General features: G+C 46.8%; 2 long non-coding RNA genes across 2 annotated transcripts in view; one reads left to right on the top strand and one right to left on the bottom strand.

Moving 5' to 3' along the window:
• Positions 1-13,260, top strand: part of LOC144667582 (uncharacterized) — a 113,340-nt gene that overhangs the window by 46,408 nt on the left and 53,672 nt on the right. The gene's annotated exons all lie outside the window — the stretch shown is intronic.
• LOC144667583 (uncharacterized) overlaps positions 1-13,260 on the bottom strand; it is a 40,220-nt gene that overhangs the window by 5,704 nt on the left and 21,256 nt on the right. The window contains exon 2 of the long non-coding RNA XR_013573330.1: positions 2,018-2,119. This is a non-coding gene — a long non-coding RNA (uncharacterized LOC144667583). The remainder of the gene's footprint in view (positions 1-2,017; positions 2,120-13,260) is intronic.

The raw sequence follows: 13,260 nt of genomic DNA, 5'->3' as shown, positions 1-13,260 counted from the left end.
TGGGCTCCTGGAAATGAGTTTGATGACCATTTACCAGGATGTCAGCATTCCAAGATGAAGAACCACAATCCCTGACCTCACTCAAGAAGCATGGATGTGTGTCTGCAGGGTGTTCAGTCTTGACTTCATGGGTTACCTTTGGGCTATCGGTGTGGTGTTGGTGTTTTTACTGGCACAGTTTGCCTAAGTGTCCCTGCCTGTTACAGTGGAACATCGGGCTGTACTCGCAGGACACTGACCTCTCCTGTGAGGGCGCTTCACACCACAGCACCGGTAAGGTCGCTGTGCTGGGCAGTTCAGGAATTGCTTTCCTTGACTTGGATTGTCCCTGCGTCCTTGTGACCTGATAAGCTGGGCTGAAGGTGGGCTTCTCTCTAGCTCCAGCCAGTAGCTTTAGAACTTCTTTCCGTTCAAAATCCATTGAAGGTTTTCATCTTAGTTTTTCAGCATTCCTGTGAGGTTGAGGATTTTTTGATCCTGAGCTGACACCATGTTGTAATGGTGTTGGTTACAGAACATGTCTGTTAAAGAAGTCTCAGTAGTCTTCTGTATGTTAACAGCAAGTCTTTATTAACTATTTGTAACCATATACAAATATACAGTAAAGCATACAGGCAAGGAGCTATCTCCCATCTTTAGGTCTTAACATGTCTCTGGCCAACATCACACTGACCCTAGGTCCAGGTCATGTGCCTTCTTACATCGCTGTGTGGGCAGTACAGCATTCAGTCCCATATTAACACTATATGTCAGACCATTATACTACAATACAGACCGTTCCTGGGGACAGATACAGTCTGTTACTGGGGACAGATACAGCCTGTTACTGGGGACAGATACAGCCTGTTACTGGGGACAGATACAGCCAGGAACACTGTCAACACGTAGCCTGGATTTTATATTTCAATCTGGGAAGAATGTGGTGCTGAATTTGCTGGGAATCGTAGTTCAGGCAAATAGAAGCTTGTTCCCACCAATTTTGCCGTCCATTCCAAGTTCAGGTACCACATCATAATCAGCAGATAAAGCTCCATTTGCTGAATCCCTGACACGTCCCATGTTGAGCAGGGGGTGCTCTTACTTCTGAGGCAGAAGGTTGTGTGTTCGAGTCCTGGTCCAGAAATTTGAGTAGTGCACTCCAGTGCCAGTGCTGAAGGAGTGCCAGTGCTGAAGGAGTGCCAGTGCTGAGGGAGTGCCAGTGCTGAGGGTGTGCCAGTGCTGAGGGGGTGCCAGTGCTGAGGGCGTGCCAGTGCTGAGGGAGTGCCAGTGCTGAGGGAGTGCCAGTGCTGAGGGAGTGCCAGTGCTGAGGGAGTGTCAGTGCTGAGGGAGTGTCAGTGCTGAGGGAGTGCCAGTGCTGAGGGAGTGTCAGTACTGAGGGAGTGTCAGTGCTGAGGGAGTGTCAGTACTGAGGGAGTGTCAGTGCTGAGGGAGTGCCCGTGCTGAGGGAGTGTCAGTGCAGAGGGAGTGCCAGTGCTGAGGGAGTGTCAGTACTGAGGGAGTGTCAGTGCTGAGGGAGTGTCAGTACGGAGGGAGTGTCAGTACTGAGGGAGTGCTGCAGTGTGGGAGATATTCTCTCTGCCCGCACAGGTTTACATAAAAGAACCTGTTGGTATTATTCAAAGAAGTGTAGAGGGTGTCCAATATGTATTTCTCATCCAGCATCTGTCAAACAGATAATCTGGTCATTATCACATAGCTGTCTGTGGGAGCTTGCTGTGCACAAATTGGCTGCCACGTTTCCAATATTCTAATAGTGGTTACACTTCACAGGTACTTCATTGTAAAGCACTTTGGGACATCCATAGGTTGTAAAAGGTGCTATATAATTGCAAGTCTTTTATTTAGATTAACCTCCTTTAGTGCTCAGCTTCACCTCGATGTGTTGTTAGTTCTGCACATTTCCATTTCAGGGTAATCTCTTAGATGAATATTTAATATCATTCGTCCTTTTGAAAAATCCACCCGGTTTAGCTAAATAATAAACATTTGTTCCTATTTAAAAACTAAAAACTCTTACTTTGTCACTTCCATCAATTTTCGGAATGATTTAATTCCAAGCGGAGGCTCCATCTCCCATAGGGCATGAGCTGATTGGTCCTGGTTACATCATAGTTACATCCTAGATATATTAAGAGGAGACATTAAACATTGAAACGGCAAATCAAAATGCCTCTTTGACCTCAAATCTGTACTTCTCCACCTTAATTTTCTGTTATTGTCATTGTTCCTGTTCTCCTGTCCAGCTCCACACACATCTCCTCCTCTTCCACCTGTCCAGGTTATGTTGAAGTCATCATAGAATCATTAAACCAGAAAGCACAGGAGGCCACTGTGTAATCTTTTGTGTGCTGGCTCTCTGAAGGGGCTTCGGTTAATCCCCCCACCAGCCCCACCAACCCCCCACCCACCGCTCTTTCCCCAGAGCCCCATAGTCAAGTCTTTCCCAAGTCAAGTAGTTCAAGTCTTTAACCCAGCTTCCTTTTTGAAAGTTCCTTTTGAATCTGCTTCCACCACCCTTGCAGGCAGTGTGTTCCAGATCCCAACTACTCGCTGTGGAAAGAAACCTTCATCATCTTCCCCTACCCCCGACAGATCTTTAGGCAATCATCTCAAAACCTGTGTCGCCCCCTGGTTACTGATCTTCCTGCCCATATCTCCCCATCCTTCAAAACTCCTCATGGCTGAATCCTGCTTTCAAATCTCCTCTTCACCTCCCCTCTGCTCCAAGGAGGACAATCCCAGCCTCTCCATATAACTATATTTGCGACCATTTGTAACAATATTTGGTAACTCATTCTATGTAACTCCTTCCCGCTCTTGCTCTGCTCTGAGGCTGGAGGTCTGGTTCAAAGAGGTGGCGGAGTTCCACGAGCAACTCCCTCGTGGATCACAGGCGATGGGCACACTGCTCCTGGCTTAGTTGGAGTTGGGGGAAGTGCTCCCGGAAGATGCTAGGTGTATATGGACTCTTCTTTAAAAAAATTTGTTACCTCAGCTCCATCCCAGAAGAGATTGTCACTATAGCCCTCAATGACAGGGGGGCAACGGGTTTGACCAGAATCCTTGCAGTCACAAGCAACGCCTTCCTTAAGTGAGCCCCCTCGCTGCAGACTTCCCCACTGTAAGCAATTCCTCCAAACGCCCAGCACTTCCACACACTCAAACAGAGGTGACAGAGATTAATCAGCAATTAACCTGCGGGTTGATGGTGATCTCTGTAAATAGCACTGCTGGGGATACCCTCATGCTGCTGAACACTGCAGGGCATTAACTAGGTTGGCAATGTTGGAAATGGCAGAGTTAGACGCTGACTGATGCCACAACCTGCCTACGCTGCACACTGTCGGTGCACACTTGCAACACCAGCTCTAATGCCCTCACCAAGGCGGTGTTGGACACAGGACACACCAGAAGTGAGCGGAAATGGCACGGACACCACTTTGATATCAAGATGGCACCCATAGCGCCAAAACTGTTGGCAGTACGCAACTGAATTTTGGGGTCGATTTCGCGTCTCTCAGACTATTGCAGTCATTGTTGATATAGCAGCTGAATGTTACATAATATTTAGTGTCCAGGAGCTGAGTATTTTAAATGCTGCATTGCAAACTTGTGCTCAGGGGATTAAGAGGAAAGTCAGCCGATCAGTTGCACAAATTCATGAAGAGATCGTTCCCTGTGCAGTCGTTTCCTTCTTGATTCTGTGTATTGCTGATTGCTTGGTGCACCTGCGTTGTCATGATCAGAACAATTACAGATCAGGCACAGTTTATCTCATGGACTCCCCGTTAAGTTTGAAGTTGTTTGTCACCGAGGCCTATTCTGTCAGCTTTCTAATTGCCGTGTTTGAAATCACTGTTCGATTCTTCATCACTTGGAGGTGCCTGCAATTTCCAGTTAAGAACCCCTGAGGCAAATTGTTGAGCAAAGGACATTGAAACTCACACCAAATCAGGACTGTCAGAAACAAACATGCCCCCAAAATTGGTCACGACAAAAACAACACAATTTCCAAGTGCCATCTAACCTAATGTAGCCATTACTGTGGCTCAGTTGGTAGCACTTTCTCTCTTTCCCTCTCACCTCTGAGTCAGAAGATTGTGAGTCAAGTCAGTGGTATATTTTATATACCTCAGAGCTATGCCGAGATGACATTGATAACAGGTTTTTATTTACAGTGCTCTGAAATGTCTGCTCCATGCTTCAGACCTGGCTTCCAGCTCTTTCTGCAGCTTTGTTTATTTTTCCCTGAGTCCACACCCAGGCTTATCCAGTCAAGCACAGTGAGCATCAATAATAAACAGACTCACACAAGCGAACACAGAACACTTGAACACTACAAAGTCCCGCTCCAGAGAAAAATCATCCAGATCTGCACTAAGTGAAGTGGCCGACATGAAAAAAGACTTTTACCTGCCGGCCGCAAAGCCAGGTTTTTGCACCAGATCGTCCCCTTCCTGGCACATCCTGCCTCATTGATAACGCATTCACCGGAGACACGCCGGATCGCTGGCAGGTGGTCTCGGATTTGTCCGTCACGCTGTGACCTCAGCGCTTCCTCGCTGCAGGCGCCATGTTTAAAGCGCACCAGAGCGCAGGCTACTTCATATCCACAGACCAGGACAGCTCCAGGCGACAGATGTCCCCGAAAGCAAAGAAAAAAGCAGCCCCCAAATTTAGTGACAGCTCTGTAGGGTACCTGCTGGGCACAGTGGACGGCTGCCACACTGTCCTCTACCCCTGCTCTGGCCGCAGGAGGTCCACCAGAGTCACCAATCCGGCCTGGGAGGTGGTGGCAGAGGCAGTCACCACCACTGGAGCACAGAGTAGGGTCAGCGACCCAGTGCAGGAAGAGGATGAATGGTCTCATCTGTTCCGCCAGGGTAAGGCAACCACCTCTTCACTCTCAACTCACACACTCACAAACCCATCACACATCCACAGGGATCTCACACCTCAAGGGACAACACCACCAACTCTCACACACACCCTCACATCTCCATCAGGCTCATAGCCTCTGGAGCTCATGTGAGGATCCTGCACCACATCATCCCTCTCAGTGCAACTATGAGTGCTCCCTCTCCTGCTTTTGACTCTGCTGCCACGCGCGAATTATCTCTACTTTGGTTCACCGGGAGCCTCGGCCAAGTGACCGACGCCCTCAGCCAGCCAGTCCCTCAGCTCCATCCACATCCTCACCTCCACTGAAGAGCTGGAAATAAGCAGCCTGGAAGACCCGTCACAGAGATTACCTCTATTTCAAGCCTGACATTGCTTTATCGCGGCCACAGGCACTGGGAGCTTTTTTAGATGATAAAAACTAGGAGGTGGTCATTTTGGAATCAGACGAAGCTGATCGCAAGCTGCTTCAATGTTAAATATTGTGTCTAAATCACACCTGTTTTATTATAAAATATCGTAATATTTTATTATAAAGTCTAAAAATGTTTGCAGAGGTGGAAATATTGAAATGCTGAGGGGTAACAGGGACTGGACTTGCACTTGACATTATTTATAGAGCAGTTGTTCCTGTATGGCAGACGACTGAAGGCTGTGTACTTAAATGATAAAAGCATATGAGACAGCATTAATAAAACTTACAAACTCCCATGCAATGAATGCCTATTAGCAGCACCACAGTACAAACATTGAGAGTGAAGATTTAAGTCCACCCTATCTTTCAGTGTCTAGCCCAGCATCATCAACAGAGCAAGAATAAACTCTACCCAGTGAAGGGTATAAGAGTGTCTGAATTATGGCTGAGGAGCCAAAATCACCAGCAATATCACAGCATTGCAGCATCAAATTATTCTAATATCCCATAAACACTTCAGCAGAAATTAAATGGGCTCCACAATCTGCTTCAGAACAGACCTCAAACTGACTGCTATCAACACAGAATTCAGCAAACAGCAATCCGCAATTGTGCGGCAACTTTAGCATTGTAAAATGTCGCAGGAGGGCTTTCAAACAAAATCTAAACACTAAAATATGTAGGGTAGGTAAGGAGAGGTAAGGAGATACCAGGACAGGTAAGGACAGGTAAGGAGATGCTAGGACAGGTAATCAACAACTTGGTCAAAGAGGTAGGTTTTGAGGAAGATAGAGAGGAGGAAAGGTTTAGGGAGGGAATTCCAGCCCTTAGGGCCCAGACACCTGAAGGCTCAGCTGCCAATGGTGGAGAAATTCAAATCAGCGATGCACAGGAATTGCAGGAATGCCGACATCTCTGGTTACAGGGCTGGAGCAGGTTGCAGAGATAAGGAGAGGCAATGCCATAGAAGGATTTGAAAACAAGGATAATTTGTCTTGTTATATTTCACAATGGAATGCTGTTTACTATCCCACCCACAATAGGAGATCGAAGGTTTAAGATGTTGATAGTTCATCTTCTATGGTGTTGCTCATGGACAGAGTGGGGTCTGAAGAACAATTATGATGGGTTTAGATGTTAACTTGATCTGTTCCTTTAAGACCACTGCCCACCCACTAATGTAAAGAAGTATCCAATTTGCACACTCCTGATATTGGTAGCTGCACATGAACTCCCAAGGTCACTGAGAGGGCAATTGCAATCTCTTGTAAATGTTGAGCTCCAAATTAGAATCCATGAAATAACTGATTTTGTATTTCTTTCTGCAATTGGCTTGCACTCGTAAACAAAGTGGGACCTCATGTTAAACTCTATTTTAAAGAACTCTCCAGTGTCAATCAAGCTCAAAGAGCAATTCGATTCAGTTTGCACATTTGGATTTATTATTCACTGGAGCGATTCTTTGCCCTCCTTTCATGCTGGTGTTTCTCATTACAGGACGAGCGATATCTTTCTTCCAGCTCCCCATTGCAGGCAGTATTGCCAGGAGAAGGTGGAGAGGAAGAGTCAGTGCTATGAAATGGGAAAGACCACTTGGCCTCTTGAGCCTATACCTTCCACAGAGCTCCATCTCGGACTCTAACATCAGTCTAGCCTCCGGAGGGAATGTGGACATTCCCAGATCCACAAAGTTCATTGAGGAAAGCTCCAGAAAATTAATCCATCCCGCTGCTTTCAGTGAATAACAATGTCTCTTCTCCTGGTCCCCAGCAGAACAGGGACAATTGTGTCCTGTTTGATTTGATAATCAGAGCCCAGGCCAATTCCTAAAACATTCAGCTATTGTAGAATCACAGCAATACAGGAACAGGAGAAGGCCACTCTGCCCTGTTCTGCCATTCAATAAGATCATGGTTGATGTGTATTTTAGCTCCATTTGCTCGTCTTTGTTCTATATCCTTAAATATTCTCACCCAACAAAAATCCATCAATCTCAGTTTTGACATTTTCAATTAACCCCTAGCCTCGACAGGTTTTCTGGGGGGGAGGAGAGTTCCAGATTTCCATAACCCTTTGTGTGAAGAAGTGTTTCTTGACATCACCCCTGAACAGCCTGGCTCTAATTCTAAGGTTATGGCTCCTTGTTCTGGGACTCCCCAGCCAGAGCTCTCAAGCACAGAATACATCGAATTGATGCAGAAACTGGCCATTCAGCACAAACAGTTATTGCTGGTGTTTATGTACTTCCCTCATCTAACTCAAACAGCTTTACCCTCTGTTCCCTTCTCCCTCGTGCACTCATCCAACCTCCCCTTAATTATAAGACCATGACCATAAGACATAGGAGCAGAAATTAGGCCATTCAGCCCATCGAGTCTGCTCCGCCATTCAATCATGGCTGATAAGTTTCTCAACCCCATTCTCCCACCTTCTCCCGTTAACCTTTGATCCCCTTACCAATCAAGAACCTATCTATCTCGGTCTTAAATACACTCAATGACCTGGCCTCCACAGCCTTCTGTGGCAATGAATTCAAATCAGCGATGCAATAATGTCTAGAACATTCACTTCAGCCACTCCCTGGGTACCGAGTTCCTCCTTCTCAACACTCTCTGGGTAGAGAAGATTCTTCCAAATTCCCTATTGGATTTCTTGGTGATACTCTTATATTGATGGCCTCTAGTTATGCTCTTCCCCACTAGTGGAAATATTCACACAATCTCTATGAGTCTGCTGTATCGAAACCTTTCATAATCTTAAAGACTGCTATTAGGTCACCCCTCAGCCTGTACACCCTTTCTAATAGGTAAAAGCTCATTTCCTTGCATCACCCTTGTAAGCCTTTTATGGGCATCCTCTCCAGTGCCTCTGTATCATTTCTGTAACATGACAAGCAGACACACATGGATCAACTCCTTTCATCATCTGAAACACTCGCTTATGTTGCCCCCTTAAGCTCCATGCTTTAAGGGAACACAAGCCTTGTCTGTCTAACCTGTGCTCATAAATTAACACTTTCAGCCCCAGGATCATTATATGGCCCATCGTGTCTGTATCAGCTCTGTGAAAGTTATCCAGTTAGTCCCACTCCCCATCTGCTCCCCAAACCAGGTGTCTATCTGGCAGGTAGGAGGAGTTGGTTGTCTCCTCCTCAGCATCTCCTGGGCAGGTGTCCCATGTCCACAGGTAGGAAACGGGTTCTCCTCCTGAGTTTCATTGGAGGTTTGTTCACCAAGAGCTCATTGTTCAAGTCAACAGGTTGTGAAAATGGTGTCCTACAATCTCTTCACTTCCTGTATCTCCATCTCCCTATCTGCCTCATTCCTATTAACAGAACCATTGCAGGAGCAGGATGGAGTTAAAGGCATCTCTCCAACCCGGGAGAGAATCGGCTGTGCCCAGGGTATATGCCACTTCTGGATTGAGCATCGTCTTTTGTGGCTGTGGAGGCTGATTCGCGAGTGGCAGTCCCCTCCCACAACTGGCCCTGATGCGTAGCGTTGGCCCGAGGTTGACTGATGATTTTTTTTCCTCCCAGCGGGTTTCCTTTTCCGCCATCTGATCATTTCTTTTGTCCTCTGCCTTTTCCCCGTCCTTCCTGACTGCTTGTCTCCGGGCATTCCGGTGAGCCGGGAGGAATCCCCGTGCATCGACTCCGAACCCGGTCAACTTGAGGTCTCACTTACTGGTGTCCTTTGTGTTGCAGGCGTGGGTGACATGTTGGTCTTGGGCTGATAACAAGCTCAACATGGAGCAGGTCCTTGGGGGTGTGGCTCACATGACCCAGCCAATAGAGTCGCTGCTGACTCAAGAGGGCAAACACGCTGGGGATCCTTGCATGGCTGGTGTAATTCCATATTCAGCACTCTGTACAGCCAGGAGATGCCCAATATTTGTCCGAGGCAGCGGAGGTGGGAGCAGTTCAGCCTCTTTTCTTGGTTTGCATGAGTTGTCCTAGCCTCACTGCTGTTAAAGGGGGCTGCTGAGAACACAAGCCTGGTACGCACGGAGGTTTGCATTTTCGGTTAGTTTGCTGTTGGTCCTCACTCAACTTCTCAACTTTGACTTGACAACTGCAGCCCTGGAAATCCTGCTGCTGATATCGGCATCAAGGGGCAGGTTGCTGGTAATTGTTGACCTAAGCTATCTGAAGCCGTCGACGACCTCCAGAGTGAGGTTGTCAGTGTTGATGCAAGATGGAGTCTCTACGTTGTGGTCCATAGCTTTGGTCAATGGGTGGGAGAAATTTAAAATTCTCCCCCCACTAAAGACCGTGGATGCTGGGGGGGAGGGTGGGGTTGGGGTGGGGTGGGGGGTGTTGGGGGTGGGGGGTTGCAATTGGAACTTCCGGGACTAGGATCAATAGGCTTTTGTTGGGTAAGTGGATCGTGGGATAAGGGAGGTCAATGGAGTTAAGTTTTGGATCACCCAAGATCTTATTAAATCACTTCTCAGCACCCACTGAAATAAAAAGCAGTGAATATCAAAACACCAGGGAGATCGATCCGATATAATGTCCCAAGTGAATTTTCTTGCTTGGAAAATGTCATCGACTTTCATATGTTGAATTATCTTAATTACAATGTGCTCTGACACAACAAAGCCCACCCATCTGCGTGTTGCATTGTCCAGTGTTTCAATAACACCTTTAGTTCCCACACACACGACTTTAAGAACAGAACACAAGCATAACTGGTAAATGTTCACCCCTGCTGTCACCATCACAATGAATACTCTCATCAAATACCTCAAGGTTCGTGACAAAAGCAATTATATTTTTAAGCATCTTTTGTCTTCATTGACTGACAGTGATAGGTTTCACTGGGGGATGAGAGGCTCTCAACGAGTATTCCAGAACTTTCCACTCAGGAAAGCAGAGCTCAGTTTCTGTGGGTCAGAAGACTGTAGTTGAGTTAAAACTAGCCCCAAGCCCTGGGGCTGCTGAACTCCAAACTCGAACTGAGCCTGACAACAGGAGACAAAATCTGACTTACTGATTGCTACAAAATCCGAACAGGCGAGGTATTGAGAAAACTAAAACCAACTACAGCTAGAAATTGGAAAGGGAGAGCAGAAAGTGCTGGAAATGCTGCAGCGTCAGGGAGGGACAGTTCAGTTCTGATGAAAGGCCATCAGTCTGAAACGTTCTCTCTCTGCAGATGCTGCCTGAGCTGCTGAGTGCTTTACTGCATGTGGGAATGACGATTGCTGTAAATAATTTTATCTTGTGATGAAATACTGATACACCAGTTAGCTTTTTAATGAAGAGTGTCTTGTGCAGCTGGTGCAGTCCATCTTCCAACACGCAGTGGGATCCTTTGTATGAACTATGCAGATAGCGGTGGATTGGTCATTCCACGACTGCTCTGTCTCACACTCTCGAATACTCCAGGCTTCAAGCGGTGGAGGGGTTGTTGCAATAAGGACAAGTCAGCAATGTTGGCAAAGAATTGTAACATTGTCAAAATCTAAAATGCAATTGTGTTCATCAGGAAATGGTGAACTGAAGTTAGAAGTAGCAAAGTGACAATTCTTAATATAACCCGTACAGAGGTAGGAAATCTGGACAATGCGGTTTCTAAATAGAGTACTTCCCGAGTACTTGCATCGAATTATGAAAACCTTCCCTGACGCTGCTCGTTAAACAAAGGTCCATTTTCCCACTTGGCGATGAAGAGCTGTCTGCATTCAGGAATAGGCGACTTCCTCCTCACACGACAGCACGTTCACCTACAGCACGTGGCTTAGTGGGGACCCTCCTCACCCCTGACGCCAGAAGGTTCAAATCCCACGCCAGGACTTGAGCACATAATCTTGACTGATGTGCCCAGTGCCAGCATCAAGGGAGGGCTGCACTGTCAGAGGGGGGGCCTTCTGTGGAATGAGGGCTCCGCCTGATCGAACGGAATCAAAAACTCAAAAGTGATTAGTTCGGGAATGTTTTTGGATATCTGGGGGTAGATTGTGAGCTCCTATTTAAATACGAGTGCTCACCTCCTTTAATCACTGTGGGCGGACCCCCATCTAGAGGCCATTTGAGGGGGGCGGAATGTGTGATTGTCCACTTTGGCAGAAAGAATAGAAAAGCAGAATATTACTTAAATAGAGAGAGACTGCAGAATGCTGCCGTACAGAGGGATCTGGCTGTCCTTGTACAGGAATCACAAAAAGTTAGCGTACAGGTACAGCAAGCGATTGGGAAGGCAAATGAAATGTCAGCCTTTCCTGCAAGGGAGATGGAGCATAAAAGTAGGGAAGTTTTGCTATAACTGTACAGGGCATTGGTGGGTCCACACCTGGAGTGCTGTGTATAGTCCTGGTCTCCTTCCTTAAGGAGGGATATACTTGCATTGGGAGCTGCTTAGAGAATCGGCTGATTCCTGGGGTGAGGGGCTTATCTTAGGAAGAAAGGTTGAGCAGGTTGGGCTTGTACTTATTAGAGTTTAGAAGAATGAGAGGTGACCTTATTGAAACATATAAGATTCTGAGGGGGCTCGACAGGGCAGATGCTGAGAGGATGTTTCCCCTTGTGGGTGAATCTAGAACTAGGGTCCACAGTTTAGAAATAAGAGGTCTCCCATTTAAGACAGAGATGAGGAGGGATTTCTTCTCTCAGAGGATCGTTAGTCTTTGGAATTCTCTCCCCCAGAGAGCAGTGGAGGCTGGGCCATTGGATATATTAAAGGCCGAGCTAGGCAGATTTTTGATTGACAATGGAGTCAAGGGTCATGGGGGACAGACAGGAAAGTGGAGTTAAGGCCACAGTCAGATCAGCAGTGATCTTATTGACTGGAGGAGCAGGCTCGAGGGGCCGAATGGCCTACTTTTAGAGTCAGAGAGTCATAGGGGTCTACAGCACCAAAAAAGGCCCTTCGGCCCATCAAGTCTGCGCTGGTCAAACAAGTACCTAACTATTCTAATTCCATTTTCCAGCACTAGGCCCATAGCCTTGTATGCCATGGCATCACAAGTGCACATCCAAATACTTCTTAAATGTTATGAGGGTTTCTGCCTCTACCACCCTTTCAGGCAGAGAGTTCCAGATTCCCACCACCTCCTGGGTGAAAAAATTCTTCCTCACAGCCCCTCTAAACCTCCTGCCCCTTCCCTTAAATCTATGCCCCCTGGTTATTGATCCCTCCACCAAGGGGGAAAGTTCCTTCCTGTCTACCCTATCTATGCCCCTCATAATTTTATACACCTATACTCCTTTATACTCCTGCTCTTATTTCTTATGTTCTTACAAACGTTCTAAAACAAACTGCACGATTGCATTGAGCCAGTAAATCACTGATCTCTGGGGTGTGACAGACCCGAACAGATTCTGCAAATCATTCACAACAAAAACAGAATTACCTGGAAAAACTCAGCAGGTCTGGCAGCATCGGTGGAGAAGAAATCAGTTAACGTTTCGAGTCTTCATGACCCTTCGGCACGTTGGGATGAGTGTTTCTGCTTTGGGTCCAATTAGGAAATTGGGCACCAGTTGTGCTGGTTCAGTTACAGTTCAAATTATCTTTAAAAATATATTTGCATACTCCAATTCTCTGTTTAAGCAAACAGCTCCTTGAGTAAAGGGTCCCCATCCCACAGTAACACAAACAAGTTTTTGCCTCTGTTTTTCCCGGAAATGTCCATCATGTTCTAGCTTTGTTTTAATAGTTAAGACATTCCAACAACAGCCATTTATCACTTGCTTCCCGCTCACTCCTATTTATAACCCATAGGAAACATAATGCAGGCAGTCGGAGTGAACACTTTCAACAACCTCTTATATCAGTGGCCAAAGTGGGAGAGTGATCTCCGAAATGCGTTTATAAATAGCGTTCCCCATCTCCCTGTGAAACAGCAGCAGAGGGGAAGAGGAACGACAGATGTGGGGGCAATGGTCAGGTGTGGAGGGAACGAGTGGGTGTGGAGGGAACGAGTGGGTGTGGAGGGAACGA

Source organism: Cetorhinus maximus, chromosome 24, assembly GCF_964194155.1.
Source record: "Cetorhinus maximus chromosome 24, sCetMax3.hap1.1, whole genome shotgun sequence".
In the NCBI taxonomy this organism is placed as follows: Eukaryota; Metazoa; Chordata; class Chondrichthyes; order Lamniformes; family Cetorhinidae; genus Cetorhinus; species Cetorhinus maximus.
This window is presented reverse-complemented; position numbering and strand designations above follow the sequence as displayed.